A 5,770-nucleotide genomic window follows, 5' to 3' on the forward strand; every position below is an offset into this window, starting at 1 on the left:
CCCCTCCGAGGCGGCGGGCAGGCGGGGATGGGACGGGACCGGGGCGGCGGCGGTGGGGAGGGCTGTGGGCGGGAGCGGGGCCCCCGGGTGCACCTCGGGGCTCACCTCGGCTGCCCCAGCCGCGCCTCGCCGCGGTGAGGGGGGCCGAGGCTCCTTCCGCCCTCCCGGGGGCGAGGCCGCGGGGGGGCGCAGGGCCGAGCCCCGGCTCCGCCGCTGTACCGGGCCGCACCGCTGGAGGGTCCGGCGGTTTCCCACTCGTGACCGCCGCCCACCGCCGCGGCCGGAGCTCCGGAGGGGCCTTTCCACCCAAACCCCAGCCTGTGCCTCTGCCGTGGGGTTGTGTTGGTGCCTTAAAGCGCCCTCCGTGCGCTGGGGGATGTGCGTGCAGTTGGCCGGGAAGGGCTTTAAAGCGTGGCGATCGCTGCGCTTGGGCATTGGGTAGTCGGTGAGGAGTTACAGGGTGTCTTCCCATGCCCTCTGCTGCTCGGGCAGCCTGGCGAGGGGACCGTGGTCCTTCCCTCACGCTTCAGATGCTGGGAAAGGAGCACGCAGAAGCTGTGGCACTGTGTTTGGTCACTTTGCTATTTACTTCTGTCTAGATTCTCTAGCAAAGAAAATCAGCTCCTGGTCTTTTTCGTTCTTGATGGCTTAGTAGAACTTCCAGGACTCTGTATGAGGAGCTTGGAAATGAGAAAGCATTTCAGTAGCCTCTTCCCCACAGGAGGCTTCATCTTCTTTTGGGAGGTGAATTCAATTCCTTTTGAGAATTGCCAAAATTAGCTGGGAACTTACCTGCGGAGAAGAAACGTAGTTACAGCACTTCCCTGCTAAGTAGGGCTTGAAACTCCCCTCTGCAGGAGAAGAGAACTGAATTCAGGCCTTAAACGTCCTGCACAAGAGCTTGCTCATCAAACTGTTTGCCCACAGCCCCATGTATGTAAGGGGAAGTGATGCCACTACAACCACAGTTTTTTAAAAGGTGGTGGAGGCACCACACTCGTGGTGGAGCTTGGTCCTGTCACTGTGCCTGCTTTTAGAGCTTCCGATAGATCCGGCGCTTGCGGATGTGCAGGACACTCCGTCTTTGTGATTCCAGCTGGACTTACTTACAAACAGCTTGACCCGCTCAGTTCTGAGATGCTTCTGGGACTGAACGTGGTGAACTTTAAAGTACAAACCAGCAGTGAGATCAGATGCAATTTTAGACAGCAGGCCAGCATTTCAGAGACACTTGTTTAGTCTCCTGCATAAGCTCCATTTTGTGCCTCTGATGGTCTTTATTGGACCTGGCACTGTGCTGACAGACTGGGAGACTGAAGCTTTCAGTTTACCTAGAAAATACATGGCACCTGGGCAGCCGTCGCCCTTCCAAGCTGCACTGTCTTGACCCCGAGGCAGCGCTCTCTGTTACCTTTCATTACTCACATTTGAGGTTTTCTTTTAAGACTTCTCATGAAAGGCTTGGGTCTTGCCAGCAGGCAGGGAGAAGGGGATAGGCATTAGGAACTGGGTAGAAATTTCAGAACCTGAAATCACCTGTTCATTTCATTTTCACTCCTTAACAGCATTTCATTCCTTAAGAGCAATCCACCGTACCAAACTTGGGTTTCTTTCTATGTGGCAGTGAAGTATCATCAATAGGACACTAAAAGAAGACCTCCAGACACCTTCTGAGCCATATTGCCCCTTGAAGTGCCAGTTGATTTGGCACAGTATCAGTTTGATCCATCTTTTGCCTTGGGGTAGTTAATGTGTTGCCATTTCTTCACAACATGAAATTGTAGCGTGCAACTGTGATGCTGTAAACTCAGACCTAGTGTCTCTTTGAGGAGAAAAATGCATCTCAGTTCTGTCAGTGGCAGTGATTTAAACAGCAAATCCATACAGGTCAAAGGAAATTTTATTATGTCAAATCAGACAGGGAGGGCAGAGTACTTGTGTTCTCCTCCTGTAATAGGTATCAAGTGAGATTAGCTTAAGAAAAATCAGGAGAGCTCTGTTTTCAGTATCTACAAGCAATTACAAACTCTTTTTGATACCTTGGCAGGGCGACTGAGAGAAGCAGAGATAACATACTGGGAACTTCACTCCTGCCAGCGGGTTGGATCCAAATCAGGCTTTAATACCTGAAAAATCCTGCTGTTTGGCTTGTGTGTCCCTCTTGGTTCATCCCAGGAGTAGTCGTGAATTGTTATGTTGCAGATTTGCAGCAATATATCGATATTTGCAGCAATATATCATTTTTCCCTTCACTCACTGTTTGTGGTGCAGTTGTGGGCTGCTGAACAGCAGTCGAATTCCAGGGGTAGGTAGCACAGGATGCGATGAAAGGAGAAGAGTGAGCCTTAGGTAAACAGTGCAGGGTGCTACGTGAATGCCTGCTCCTGTGGACATCACACGGCCCTTCTGCAGCATTTTTTGCTTTGAGAAGCTGGGAGTGTTTTACAGCGGGGGGTTTATTATGGCCATTTTAGGGATGGGAAAATGGAGTCACAGAGAGGGAAGGCAGGCATGCAGAAAAGCTTTAGCAGGTTCTCGTTAAGAGTCCAAGGGTCTGAAAGCACTTTGCACTTGCTGCTAGATATGACACCTTCTGCTCAGGAATATTCCTGCTTCCAGTAACAGACTGCATGTAGCTCAACACGGAGAAGCAAATCTTCTTTATCCCTTTGCAACTGCCCCAGCCTAGGGCAGCATTGGCTGGGAAAACTAGGATCCCAGCAGTGGATACTACCCAGAATAAGAAAGAATGTCATCTCCCGCCTGTTTTTTCTTTCTGTGACATCTCCCGTGTTCATCAGCGTTTTGTATCTGTTGCAACAAGAGCCACGCTTTGGCCTTCACCTTGAAAACCAGAGCTGCTTCTTCAGAGGCAATCAATCTGTACACATTGGGGCAGTTTGCCTGTGGACAGTACAGTGCCCTTCACAGCAGAGGCTCCCACTTACTCAGCAAAAAAAAGAATGGAGCTGGGCCCAAATAAGCTATTTTTCCCCATCCACTTGCACCTTATCTCAAGAGTCTCCAGAGGATGGAGGCTAAAGCAGGCGACCAAAGCGGCAGCAGTGCAGATAAAGCGAGGTGTGCTCCACCACGAGGTCTCTGTCAGTGTGGTTCAGACAGGCGGTCAAAAGGGATTCATGCTTTTTGAAGGGTAGGTAATTCCCTTAAGAGGGGACCCAGAAAAGACAAGGAGATTGTATGTAACTATATTTCTATCGACCTTCTGGCTGTAATTACAGGCCTCACACTCCCTGCTGGCTTGTCCCCTGCCGTTAATGAGGTCACTTTAAGAGATAAGGCTGTGACTCCATTAAATGAGGGGAGGAAACAATATCTAACTATGGGGTGAGCAAAGATCAAGATCCACTATACCCGGTCAGGCTTGGCTAAGCTGCTTCTTGTGCTTTTTGCCTCCCCTTGGCTGAGGGATACAAGCATTTTGCATTTTTGGACAGTATTTGCATTTTTCTAAAGCCTTCCAAGTCATTCAAACACTGCTGCAAAAACATGACAAAGGCTCCTCAAAGGCCCTGTGAAAATCAGGGCTCCAGCCTTTGCCATTGCATATAAATGGTATTACCTTCCTTCAGAGTGGCGGCGTCGTGGGCTGCAGAGGCGAAGGGCAGAAATATGCAGCATTCCTGTCATTTCGAGTGCCTCAGCCTGTACAAAATTCCTGTGCGCTTGACGCTTCCGTAGGTGGGAATTTGGCTGCTCAGCCTTTCTCAAGAGCAAGCTCAAAGTGCCTCAGCCCAAGAACTTAAAAACTGGGGGGGTTTTGTGTTTCACCAGGGAGGAGGCGAAGGCTTACTAGAGTCACGCAGTGGATCGGATCAACGTGTGGGATTTCGGAGAGCGTGGTTCCTGTCTGACTGCTAGGACATGGGTTCTTACTACTGGTTCAGAAATCCCCAAGGACTACTTGGAGGGGAGGTGCTGTGAGAGCACGAAAAGCAAAGCCATCGCCAGCAGATTGAAATACACTATTCAAGGGTTTGCGCTTCTCCAGGGAAAACGTTTAGGACTCCACAAATCAAAAAAATAAAGGGTTAAACTCTTGCTCTGGACAAATCTGTAACATGCATTTAAGTGACACTTCTTTTTTAAAGCCCATAACCATAATCTATCATTCCATTTTTAGTTGCCAACGCTGTTTTTAATTCGCCCTTCTTTGCCAGTGAGTTATCTGGGAGATAAAGCAGCTTTGAAATCCCTAGACTCCCTGGAACCACAGTGTATATCTGTGTGTGCACTTTGCCATTCCGCAGCAGATAAACTGAGTGCCATGTAATTTACGCCTTCTGTGCAAACGCTTTGAGCGCTAGTGGCTGTGTGGGAATATATCTAAAAAAGCATAAGATTGAGACAAAAAATATCTGCACATACTCTTCTTTTTTTTCCTTTCCTCCCGTTTGTACCTGCCTGTATTCCATGGCAGGGAGGTGATTGCATCTAAGTATATACAAGCTGGTGAAAAATGCCAGATTTCTTCTTTTTTAATCCATACTTCCACTGTTTTTTTACTCAGCTGAGAGGGCAAGTGGGTGTATTATTGATAAGTAAAAGAGTTCAGGATTGTTGCACTAGGGTGGACAAGGAGAGAGAATAAAGTATGTTGCTATAGTAGAAACAGATAAGCTTTGTTTTGCGTTTTACTGTGCTACAGATATGTTTTCAAACTTATAAAAGATATTGATAACTTTCCATTAAAAAATTGCCTTAGAAAAATATGACGTTTCCAAAGGAAACACCTCAAAGTCAGGATGTGCCAAAGTCCAACCTCTGCTCTCTCCACGTGCCTGCATGCACTGTGGGGCAGCCTTCAGTTACAACGCGCTGCTACATCCAGCATTTCAAGGTGAAACACTGCACGATGAATGAGTGGGAGCCAGCTTTAATAGACTGAGGTTTATCTTCACCTGCCATAATGCTTTGTTTTCCGAGATTAATGTTCTCTGAGTTCAAAAGCCCCTTTTGGCAGGACAGGCGGAGGTCTTAGAGAGAGGAGAGCAGGCTGATGCGGACCCTTGCTGGCTGCAACCTCAGAGACCAAGGTCAGCACGGAGCTCAGCGCCCTGCCTGTTGACTGACGGCCAAGTAAGGGTGACGGCAGGATCTTAAGACCTGTCTAGTGGTGCTCCACTGTGTCAATCATACCTTCTAATATCTGATCTGGCATACAGGAGGCTGTGCCTCGCTTCCCCATGCCTTACGCAGCCAATAGGGGTACGAAAGCTGGGCGTTCCTGGTAGGCAAAGAGGGGGTATGGCTGAAACTTGTTGATCTGAAGTAGCCTGAATATGCTGAGTCTCTAAACAAGCTACATAAGCCATCAAATTGACAGGGCACTGGGGGAGGATGGAGAATATTCTTCCCAGCATGACAGGGATGGATTTTCTGGCGGTGGCTGCTTCTGTTCCCGTACAAATGATTACTTTAATACAATAAAAAATGAACGATATGAGTTTGGGCACCTACAGCCTTAAATAGCCTTGTCTTTAATTTTCATTTAAGTCTGCATCCATCAATAAAATATTTGATATTGTTCGCTAGACAACTGAGTTCTGCACAAGATGTTCAGTCTGGCCCTGGTTCATCAAAACACTTAAGTGCTTTGCTGAATCAGGGACTTGCTTCTCATTAGAGCAGGCACTTTTTATTCAAGGAAGGAGAGAGCATGGTGCAACCTTACCGCACTGTGTGGGCTCTCTTGGCAAGTGCTGTGCACAGTAATAGGTTATGGATTAGGAGTCTGTTCTCAAGGCCC

Source organism: Nyctibius grandis, chromosome 23, assembly GCF_013368605.1.
Source record: "Nyctibius grandis isolate bNycGra1 chromosome 23, bNycGra1.pri, whole genome shotgun sequence".
Taxonomy (NCBI): domain Eukaryota; kingdom Metazoa; phylum Chordata; class Aves; order Nyctibiiformes; family Nyctibiidae; genus Nyctibius; species Nyctibius grandis.